Source organism: Nematolebias whitei, chromosome 20, assembly GCF_014905685.2.
Source record: "Nematolebias whitei isolate Nwh7 chromosome 20, NemWhi1, whole genome shotgun sequence".
Classification (NCBI taxonomy): Eukaryota; Metazoa; Chordata; class Actinopteri; order Cyprinodontiformes; family Rivulidae; genus Nematolebias; species Nematolebias whitei.
Genome location: NC_056517.1, coordinates 39,308,736 through 39,320,525, shown reverse-complemented (window position 1 = coordinate 39,320,525; position 11,790 = coordinate 39,308,736). Strand labels below are relative to the sequence as shown.

Genomic DNA, 11,790 nt, shown 5'->3' with positions numbered 1-11,790 from the left:
TGGTGAATGATGGATGGATGAATGATGTATAGATGGATGGATGGATGGATGATGCATGGATGGATGATGGATGGATGAATGATGGATAGATGAATGATGGTGAATGATGGATGGATGAATGATGTATAGATGGATGGATGGATGGATGATGCATGGATGAATGATGGATGATGTTCAGATGTCCAACTAGCTCAAGGCTCGTATCCATGTGTACGACACTAAAACATTACTGATCATGTCGTAGTTCGAAATGGGCCGTCCAACTGGAACGTGAAGATCTAATGGTTTTGCTGAGTGCCTCCAACAGACCAGTTCTGTCCTGTGTCTCACGTCCTCTGACGTCTAACAGATATGGACGTCATTGTCCAATTTGTCTTCCAGTGAAGCACGGCGGGGGAAGTGGACTTCCAGGAGTCCTGGCAGTACAAGGTCTTGAAGGTGCTGCAGGGCGCGGCTCAGTGAGTCTGAGGGATGTCCCGGCGTTGTCCCCGCTGCAGCACGAGACGGCTCATTGGTCTGCAGGCACGCAGCTCAGGGTGAGGAATGACTGCGGTCCTTCACACTGTCACAGTCGTGGCTTCACCCTCCCCTCGGTGTTTAAACTCCCGTTCACCTCACCTGGACACCTTGCATCAACTGAGCCTGTCCAACCGAGGCTCATTCAGCCACAACTCTGAAAATGTCGAGCTCAGGTGTGTGTCTTCTCTGCGTCCTCTTCGCGGTTGTCCGGCTGTTCGTGTGTGAGCTGACCCGGACCTGAAGAGGCAGAAAACAACCAGATGGCCTGTTTGACAGAGGGGATGTGGGTTCTTGGCCACGGTCTGGCACCAAAGCGCTGCACTTGGCTCACTGTTCCTCTCCTTTAGTCTCTGGTTCTACTCAGTCATATTTGTGTAAATAATTACAAAGAGGAGTAAATAAGATGAAGAATGACTCGGAATACTCTGAAGAAAAACCAGATCAAACATGAAACCACTGCCTGACCTGTTCGACCTAAATATGAGATAATATCTTACCTGTTGTGGATACATATTTGAACAGCTTCAGTTTGGAGAAATACTTTAATTTTGTCCAGACTGACAAGCTAATAACTGTGTCAGCAGATTTGTGCTGTTTAAAAATGACCAAACTCTAGTATGACAAAACATTTTTATAAACCTTTACACCACAGACTTTGCTCTACCTCCAGGAATAACCATTATTCCAGCAACATCATGACGGTTTCTCTAATGGGAAGGTCCAAGGCTTCACCAAAACTGCTCCACTCCTGTTATCTGCACCAGCAACCTCAAAACTCTGGAAATATTTCAGTAACACAAAATAATTGGCAACAATAAAGGTTAATTAAGTAATGTATTAGTATATTATGCATTTTTTAATCTATTTTTACTTAACGGCCTGTGCACGCCTGTTTTAACTTATAGTTGTTTTAATATGTTTTTTACTCAACTGTAACCTTCTTTTACCTTTTTACCATTTCCATATTGATTTAATTAAATCTGTGTATACAGACTTTAATTTGAGCCGGATCCTGCCGGAACAGGATCCAGGAACTCTCTTATTTTGACAGGCTGACTTCCGGTAACTGTTTGCTTGGATCCAGTAACTCTCAGGCTTATTAATAATAAACTTATGAACAAATATGACTGCATTGAACAAATAACTTATATTGGATATGTAAACTGAAAATAATTACATAAACACAAATTTTAAACACAACAGCCACTTACGAGCTTCTTAACATCACAAACGTGCTGCCCCTTCTGCTACTCTTAAAAAAAAATCTCCGCCCCTAAAAGAGTGGTGGGGGTGAGTGCCGAGTTAACCAGGCAGTCGTACGCGGGGAGGAGCCCACAGGCAGCCGCCATGAACACACGGAGGAGGAGCCCGGAGGTTTCAGGAGGTGGAGTCAAACCATGACCAGACGGAGGAGGAGCTTGGAGGTTTCAGGAGGTGGAGTCAAACCATGACCAGACGGAGGAGGAGCCTGGAGGTTTCAGGAGGTGGAGTCGGACCATGAACACACGGAGGAGGAGCCTGGAGGTTTCAAGAGGTGGAGTCAAACCATGAACTGACAGAGGAGGAGCCTGGAGGTTTCAGGAGGTGGAGTCATACCATGACCAGACGGAGGAGGAGCCTGGAGGTTTCAGGAAGTGGAGTCGGACCATGAACAGACAGAGGAGGAGCTTGGAGGTTTCATGAGGTGGAGTCAGACCATGAACACACGGAGGAGGAGCCTGGAGGTTTCAGGAGGTGGACTTGGACAACAACGTGCATGGACACAGTTGGGCTCTGAACCGTCAAGTTAGGGGGAGGGGGTTGGATGCTTGACAGAAGCAGGATGTTTACAAATGTAGGTAAACGTGGACACTTAACAACCTATTAAAATACACCAAAATGCAGGAAATCGCGTCTACTTTATTTAAAAATGTTGGTGGAGGATCCCCCCCCCCATCCAGCCCGCCCACTATTTGCGTTCTAGCATCGATCAGTTTAAAATTAAGCCCTGTACAGACTTCACTGAATCTTTTTTTTGTTGCTTATTTGTTTTGAATTTTTCATTACTTTGAGTTTGAAAAATGCTGCAGAGATAAAACTGAGCTGAACACAGAAACGTCTGTGACAGTTTTGTATTTTAAGACGGCAGCAATCCATCTTGGACCAGCCCTTAACTCATCTATGTCAAAATAAACCTGTTTCCTCCAATCTAGGGCTGCTTAAAGAGATATCTAAAGCAGGTAAGATATTAATTGTTCATGATTTTTAGTCAAAACTCAGCTTCAAAAGAGCCGAACCATCACTTCATGTCAGAAATGTTTGACGTCCTAATATCAAAAGAAGGATGGCAACAAGTCATCGTCTCCATCAGGAGCCTGCAGACGATCATCCCTCGTCCGCTCGCTTCGTGAAGCCTGGCTCTGAAGGTCTCCTGGAGCTCCTGTGGGCTTCACCATGGGGGGTTAAACACCCAGCCATACAAAGAAAAAGAAAATTCAAACGATGCAGAGACAAAGTTGTGGAGGTCGCGGTCATTAGAATAAATGAAACTTCTCTTTGTGGCTAATCTGGAGTGTAAAGTTAGTTCGTTGTGCTGCAGCTCAGTTTGTACGTCTGCTGTTCAAGCTGCCTCTGACCGGCCGCACGTCCTCATCCGACCCGTTTAATCCAGACCTTCACATCGCTCTGTATCCACAAGAGAAAGGAAAAGGTTACCCACGCGTTTCCCAGAGTTGCACAGAGGCCACTTGAAATGTAAATCTCAGCTCTGCTTCCCCCATGTGGGTAGCAACATTTTTATGAAAACGACCTGATTTGAATTTAGATGTGGGTACACAGCAGCCGGGGCATGTGCAGAGGCGCGGGCCTGTTTAACATAGAGCCGGATGAACAAGCTGCCGGTGACTCCAGCACGTGTCCGTCAAAGAGACGGGCTCGCCCTGTCCAAGCCTGACGCTCAGGGCGTTTGGAGATTAATCTAAAGCATTTATTTCAGGGCATTCAGTCACTAGACAATAACTGAAAACCCAGCACTGCTCGTCTCCTTCTGCCTCACAAGATTTAATCTGACACGGTAAATATTATTTGTCAATCAATAAGCACGGCTTTTGGCTGGAAAGACCTCATTCAGACAAATGAGCAGCTGGTTCTTGAGGACGACGCAGCGATTACATTCAGACTGGCTGAAAAATGATTAGAGATCTTTGGAAGTGGTGCTCCGTAGAAATGTTATGAACAATTATTATCTTACCTGCTGTAGATAGCTCTGTGAAGGAGCTCAGTTTGGAGAAACGGAGTCTCAGTCTGACCCGACAGATGAGCTAACCGCTCACCTGAGCTGGACCAGCACCAAGGAGCTTCACTGCTGTTTTAAAACACTCTGATCCACAACTCTTTATGCCAACATTAACATTTACATTAACAATTCGCTCTATTGCTGTTTGTGACAGTAAGACTGGACATGACACACTGATTGATGGATGAGCTGCACGATCGGCATATACTTTTTTATTTAAAATAAATTATTTAATATTATTTAGCACCTGCTGCAACTTTGTGCAGCCCACACTGCAGGATAGGCTTCCTGCTGCAGCTGATCAGCTGTTCTCTGTGCAGAGCGGAGAAGTGGGCGTGGCCAAGAGCGCTTGCAGGTGGCAGAGAGCTGAAATCATGACATGCTGTCTCTTTTAGAGAGTTTAGAAACACTGTTTAGAATATTGCACGAGTGATGGAAGGGTGTAAAACACCCCTCTCGCTGATAATATGTGTGTATATATATATATATATATATATATATATATATATATATATATATATATTCATTCAACCTTTATTTATTCAGGTTAATCCCACTGAGCCTCATTTACAAGAGAGAGCTGATATTTATGACCCAAGTCTGGAACGGGGAACCTCTGGTCTACAGATCTTTGACCTGACTTGTTATGATATTTCAAACAAATGAGTAAACGAGTGTGATCTTTAAAATACATCAGATAACTTCCATCCATTACCTTCACGCTGTGTTGTAGTTTCTGACAGTTTCTTTTATGCCCTTGTTTTAGTAAAAATCTGATATTTACACTGAACTGATGACGTCGTCGGTCCTCGCTGCTCTTGTTTTGTAGCTCTGAAGCTCAATCTTTGAGAATCACTGCATTAATGGAACGATTCAAAACAGGAACTGAAGAGAACGACGAGAGTGTGATCCAGTTTCACAAGACGTGTTTTCTGATGAGGATTTGAAGAACGCTGAGTCGGAGTTCCAGAGGTCAGGAGGTCAGGAGGTCAGGAGGAAGGGAGAGCAGAGTGGATGAGGACTTCAGGCGGTCCGATGGACCCAGGGAGCTGAATGGAGGATGAAGACCTGAGAGCACATCTGGCTGGTAGTTTACAGAAGATCAAGAGGAGACCGAGACCGAACGGCCTTTAAAACGAGAAGCAGACGTTTACAGTCAACAGGAAGTGAAGCGGCTGAAGGAGGGCGCTGAGGTTATACGTGCAGCATTCTTCTGACTCGTGAACTTTTATAGAGGACCAAAGAGAAACGTGTTCCAGTATCCAGATGTGAAGTGACCAGGACATGGACCAGAGTAAGGGTTAGATGTTGTGGAGGTGGAAAAGTACTGACTGAGTTGTTGAGGATGACCCTTGACCTGAGTGTTAAACGTTAAGTGTTCACACGCTATGGATTTTTAACAGATGGCAGCAGTCTACTTTGGGTCGTGGCCCATTCGCTTCTTAACTGGGTCAGAATTAAACTTTATTTATCCAACAAACTATTTCTCTTATCTTTATTAACTTCCAAGCAGAACCTGGACGTTGAGCCCAAACAGCCAAAGGTTTTAAGTCCGCTCGACTTAAACCAGAACAGTGTGCGCTGAAACATGGAGATCTACAACAGGTAAGATACTGATTGTTCATAACCTTTAAATCCCCTCTGAAAAGTCTGAACTGTGCCTTTAAAATGGATCTGAAGTTGTTTGAAACGTTCAGTTCTGAGCTGCTGCCCATGAACCTCCAGCTGCTTCTTGTTTGTCTCAGGTTTCATTTTGAAATTCAAAGTAACTTTTGACCCCAGAAACCCTTAAAGTGTGGATGAGTTCATAAGATTATCATTCTGTTATTGTTGTTGTTGTTGTTTACCTTTCACACAGCTGGCTTGTGTTCACGCTGACCAGCCTGGACATAAATTGACCAGAAGAGTTGTGAGAGCTCGTGCATCATCACTTGTTGCTCACTTTATGGTGCACATCTCTCCACCTGCAGGACAGCTGCGCGCGCTGCCACGTCTCTGCGCGTTGCCTACAGTGGACGCGCACAAGTGTGAGGGGTGTGCGCGGTCCTGTGCCAACAAAAGCAGCTCCTCAGCTGCGCAGCTGCGCGTGAAGCAGCTCCGGAGCCAGCTGCCTCCTCTCTGCGCACGAGCGCACCAACTTTCGTCTTTTTAACGCGCTGCTGCTTTTTTATGGTTTTCATTTGGTCCCACAGCATTTAAAGGGGAGGCGTTATTGCGTGCGTGTCTGTGTGCGTGTGTGGTGCAGCGAGACCGTCAGTGCGGTGTCGGGTTACAATCCGTGCGCGGAGGAGCCGCTCAGCTCACGGGGATCCGCACAGGATCTGGACACGGAGGAGTTTCTACATGTTTCCAGACACGCAGCAGCTGTGAGGATCCTCCATGTTCACCTCCTGCTCCGCTCCTCTCCTCCTCCTCCTCCTCCTCTCCCCGGGACCAAACGCGCAGCGTCGCTCTGCTTCATGAACCCGAGTTGGCGCCACTTGGTAAGAAGCTTCTTCCTCTTCTTATCTCGAGCTGTGCACGGACACCACGTACACGGAGTATCCTTAAACATCATGGACATTTTAGAGTCCGGTCAGAGGAGGTGATGGTTGAGGAGGTGATGGTTCATGAGGTGATGGTTGAGGAGGTGATGGTTGAGGAGGTGATGGTTGGAGGTGCAGATGAGAAACCAGCGCAGAGCCGCGCGCACCCCCACAACAACACAACCTTCCAGTTGTAGAAGTTTGGAGCAGCAGCCTTGTTCTTCTGTCCACTTGGTGGCGCTCACACATCTGGGAGCTGTTTAACATCTGCATGAAGTGCTGGTGTCACAACAGCTCCAGCTGCTGAAGTTCACGTGGTCACGACTGGATCCAGTTTGGCTTAAAGTGTCGATCATGGTTCTGAAAATAACTGATCAGAGGCTTTAACTGATCAATTTAAAACAAATACACATTTATCAGAGTGTTTTTTGGAGTCTTGCGTTCAGAATGAAGTTCAAACTCATTTCTCTGAACTCCACGTTATTCATAAAATCACAATGACCAAGTCGCTCCTGACCTTTGAACACTGGAGCCGTTTATTTAAAGGTCAAGAACAGAATATTTGATGAGGAGCTGATTGTAAAATCTGTTTCCTGTTCAAATGTTCGTCAGGCGTTTGGTTCTGTCCTTCAACGTTTGTGAAACAAAGGAGGAATAAAAGCTTTACTGCAAATCTGAGCTCACGAAAGCATCACTGGTGCTTCATTAATTGATTAAAAAGTGAGTAAATGTGTAAAGAACGTGTTGAATTGGAGGCAACGTGAGTTTTACTGCACAGCTGGTCCCTGCAGGAACATTCGCATCTCGTGATTGAAGAAACGTAATTATTTACTTGATCGTCTCCACCAGTGTTTGAGCCTGAGGCGTGCATCTTGTTAGACAACGTGCACTCTTTGTAGATATTAATTATGCAGAACTCGTTGTGTTGAACAGTTTGTGGTTGCATCATCTCTGATTAACACCTCTTTTCATTTTGAGGGTTTCATTTGGCGACGATGGCCGTTCTGCTGCATTCATGCCATCATATGACAAGTGACCCTCGTCTGGGTGGAGTTACTGTAGACTCAGCGTCGTGGCTTTTTATTGGACTCTGGCTGGTGAAATAGGTTCAGGGTGTAAAAACAAGGAGCACGAGTGTGGAGCCTGCATGATGGGATTTAGTGCCTTTAGGCAAAACAAACAGCTGAAGACGATTTCTGTCGGATTCTCTTGGGAAATTCAGTGTGAAGAAAAAAACATAAAACATTTTAATTTATCTTGATTATTGTATCTGTGGTTTTATTGTAACGAGTTGTTGAAGAGCTATATCTGATAAAAGTGCATTTTGAGACGCGTTATTAACAGAAACGATACAAAGTGATGATGAAATGTAAGAAGGACACATCTTCATGTTACTTCGCTGCATGCAGTTAAATCAAAGAAGCTCCATCAGTAGAACAGGAGTCAGAACTCCAGAACGGAGCGCGCGCATGTTCGACCAGCGTCGGCCATGTGTGCGTTGGGACGGGGGTTCGCCTGAGCTCTGACACCAGCACAAACCCAGCAATTAGCCTCATCCAGGAGGACTCTGATGAAAACGACCCCGCCGGCTTCAGAAGGCTGTGCGGTCACCATGGAAACCGTCAGAACGACAGCCTCATTGTTGCTGACCTTTGTGATTGGGCATCCCAGCGGGGGTCCGGCCCTGCTGGGAGTGAGAGCGAGAGGCATAATCATGCACGTGTAAACTAAGCAGTCGTTACCCTGTGACCCCTCGCTGCCCCCGTTTGGTCACTGGCACCGACAAGATGGGGGTGTCAGGGGAGGACCACAACAGATCTGAGGCTGTGAGAGTCTCCTCAGCTCTGGTGTGAACAAACCTGGAGACTGAAAAAAGTCTGGGGGGGACTTCCTGCTGATCTTTGCCCCCCCCCCCCCCCCCCCAGGTGTTTATTCATCACAGCTACTTTACCCTCATCTGGTCCTTTCCTTGTTGCTGCTCACACATTTACTGAAGAGGTCCAGCCCATGAAGATGCAGAAAATATAATTTTTTAATTCACATCTGTTTGTTAGTCTTTTTTTATGGGGGTGGGGGTGTCGTGCACAACAATCTGAGCCATGGGTGCACGGCACAGAAAGTTGTCACTAAACATCTTTTTATTCTTCTCGTTTCTGCTTCCGTCAGTCATTTAGTCAGATGGTGCGTGTTGTTGCTACGGCAACGCCAAGGTTTCCCACAGCGGGTCTGAGCGCACGTCCATCACAAAGGAAATAAAAGTTTTTCATTCATAACACTTTTAATTTTTTTTATTTTTAACCGAGGCAGTGGCAGAAAAAGGAGAGGAGCAGTGACATCTGCTCATTTTCACCAACTGGAGTGTTTCTGCATCTCCTCCCATGGAGGTCAGCTGCGAAGGGTTGAGCAAGAGCCTGCGAGGAACAAATCCCAGCTGGAGCAACGTGATGATAAAAGGAAACCAAGACGGTGAAACGGACACGGTGGGACGAGACGCACCGGCAGCTCTGATGGGACGTTCTCCCGTCAAACAGAGAGCAGGTGCAGGAAACGACGAGACTTTCTGTCCGTGCTGCTTCTGAGACTGAACGTGTGGTTTGAGGGACACGTCCAGCTTGGAGTGGACATGTTGGTGGACATATCTCCTCCAACTCTCCATCACTTACTGACCACAGCACGAGGGCATCCTCGAACAGCAGGAACTTCTCTTTAACCCACATGTGCTAAGACGGGTCACGAAAGCTTCTTTTAAACCAAGGATTGAGTCAAACAGATGCTGGGAAGGTTGAGAGACGGACTGAAACCTCTGAGACAACAGGAGACGTGAGGAATAACTTCTAAAAGGAACTTCCACAAAACATTTCAAGGCAAAAACCTTCAGGTTGTCTCAAGGCCTGTCCCAATAATCAATAAATCAATTAATCTCATGATAAATGAAAATCATCAACCTCATTTTCATTTATCAGCTTTATCGTTTCTTCGTGTCTCTTTCTTCTGAAGACTCTGGATGACAAAAGGTTCAACTCCGGTTCTTCACTGGCTCCTCCCTTTCTCTTTAAAATCCATTTAACCATCTAAAATAACGTTTTGGATTGTTAAAAGCAGCTAAAGCTGAGAAGCTAAGCTACGAGCTAAGCTAACAGGTTGACCTCATGGAACAAACCTCCGTCTTGTCGAAGCTCCAAAATTCACGGTTGAAACTCGTGCCTTCGTGTAAAAAGTTGTTTTTTCTGCAAAAACAAGCTGAGAACTTGTTTACTGATTTTTATTAAAAGCTTTGTGTGAAAGATGCTAAAGAGCTCAAACCACACCGAGCGTCTGCCATTTTGAAAACCCTAGAGAGGCAGCCCATGTCACGTCAAGAGGCCTCCCTCACATTTGTCTTAAAGAGACACGCTGCTCGCTCCCTCTCTATCCATCCTTCGGTTCAAACTGTCTTATACTGCCATCCAATGATCAAAAAAGTTACTACACACAAACCAAATTAACCAACATTTCTTCTTACATTTGACAATAATTACTAATTATTGTCAAATTTCAAACAATATCGTTTATCACAATAATTTCTGAGACAATTAATCGCCAGTAAAAGTTGTTATCGTGACAGGCCTAGGCTTGTACCGTTGTGCCTCCAAGCAAAGTAAATCTTTCCAAAGCCGTAACTTAAATTCTCATCATTTGCTGCCAGAGTCTGCCAGTGCTCACAGTGAGACTTGTTGTCAACATCTGGAGAACGTGTCACTCAAAGACCTCAGGAACACAAACAGTCAGAATGTGTTTCTTCTTCTTGACTTTTCAATAGACTGCTCTCGTTGCCACCTGTTGCTTTAAAGGAAACTGTGGACTCAGGTAGACTGCTGTGCTTCAGCTGAACCAAGACGTGCACACCGACACACCTGCACTGTGACTCACCTCGGTCAGAGAACATCAGGACGGTCGTTGAACCACGCCGAGGGTCAAATGTGTCGCTCTTCATTAAAACGTACACTCGGACTGAACGTGGCTCAGCTGCCATGATGGATGCAACGAGCTGCGCTGGTGCCATGTGGGCAGAGGTGCACGGACTAGAATACACGTTTGTAAATGGTGCACATGACAAAAGTCCTCATTTCATTAAAAATGCACTTGTTTTGTCTCTGAAGGCTCATTTCATCCTGAAGTGCCACATCTGGATGTGGTCAGTGATTTCTGTGCACATCTGCACGATGAACGGCTCTTTGCAGCCGTTTCACTGAACTCTGCTGAACGTGAAGGTGGTGTCACTTCTCTTGTATCAGAGGGATGGAGGAGCAGAAAGAGGGCGTGGTGAGGCCAAATAAGTTGAAGAGGGTTTGAAAATGAAGGTGGTGGTGGTGGGGGGGGGTCAGCTGGTCTTTGTTTACAGACACACGGAGTGTCATGAAGGCTGCTGCAAGGGTGAAACGAGTCACGAGTCTTCTCTGAGCACCGTGCAGACTCTGAGGGAGAACCCCCCCCCCCCCAGCTGTATTTCTCACAGAGATGGACGACCGTGAAGCTGCAACGAGAGGTTTATTTGATGGCGGTGCTCGGCTCGTATATTTCTCTTTTGTAGGAACTTGTTGTGTTGGTGCTGCAGCTCGTAGCTCAGAGGCTCCTGGGAGGAGCTCACGCTCTCCGTCTGCAGTCGCAGATAAATTATTCCACACGTCACCGGAGCAGAAGCTCCTCGTCACTGCCAGTCCAAAACCACGACGTCATAACGTTGCATGCACCTGTCTGTCGTGTTAGCAAAATGGTGGCTCAGAGGTTAGTAGGTGGGCTCGTAATCGGAAGGTTCAACTCCCCAGAGCGACGACATCAAAATGTGGTGGGAGAGGCACCCACACCTGCCTCCACCCTCATTTGCTCCACTCTGGGCCCTTGAGCAAGGCCCTCAACCCCCACCCTGTGCCCCCCCAGCGCCCTGCTGCAGCTCTCTGCTCCACTCAGAGGCTGGGGTAGCTCGGTGTCTGTGGTGGAGTCAGGAAGGAGATCCGGTGTAAAACAACTTGTCAAGTCTTCGTGTGGTTCACTGTGGTGGCCCCTGATGAAGGAGCAGCTGAAAGAAGAAGAAGTTAGCAAAATATTTCCTGAACCAGTGGACAGATGTTAATGGAACTAAATGTATTTATGTCTACACCTGCTTCACTTTTAGAGCCAATCCAACATGGCTGCCACAGACAACTTTCATAGGAAACACCTAATGGGAATAATTGAGTCAATGTTCTCAGTTGTGCTTAAATCTGCTGTAGTTGTAAAAATCACACATTTTTACTAAAGACGACTCACTGCGTCCATCTTGGGACAAATATTTAAACTGTTAGAAAATGAACTCTCTCGTCTGGACTGGGTGTGGTAGTAGCTGAAGGTTATTCTCAACTCGCTCTCTGAGTGACGCGTCTGTGATGTGTAGGGTCATTTTCAAGGCTTGTCCAAAACGGCTACGTTTCAATTTAATTTATTTCTAAAGCTCCA

The 11,790-nt window shown here is 46.2% G+C and overlaps 1 protein-coding gene across 1 annotated transcript in view; it reads left to right on the top strand.

Annotated features, from left to right (window-relative positions):
- Positions 1 to 6,222: 6,222 nt before the first annotated feature.
- sema5a (sema domain, seven thrombospondin repeats (type 1 and type 1-like), transmembrane domain (TM) and short cytoplasmic domain, (semaphorin) 5A) overlaps positions 6,223 to 11,790 on the top strand; it is a gene marked incomplete in the record, with an annotated part of 172,932 nt that continues 167,364 nt past the window's right edge. The window contains 1 exon segment of the mRNA XM_037694274.1: positions 6,223 to 6,276.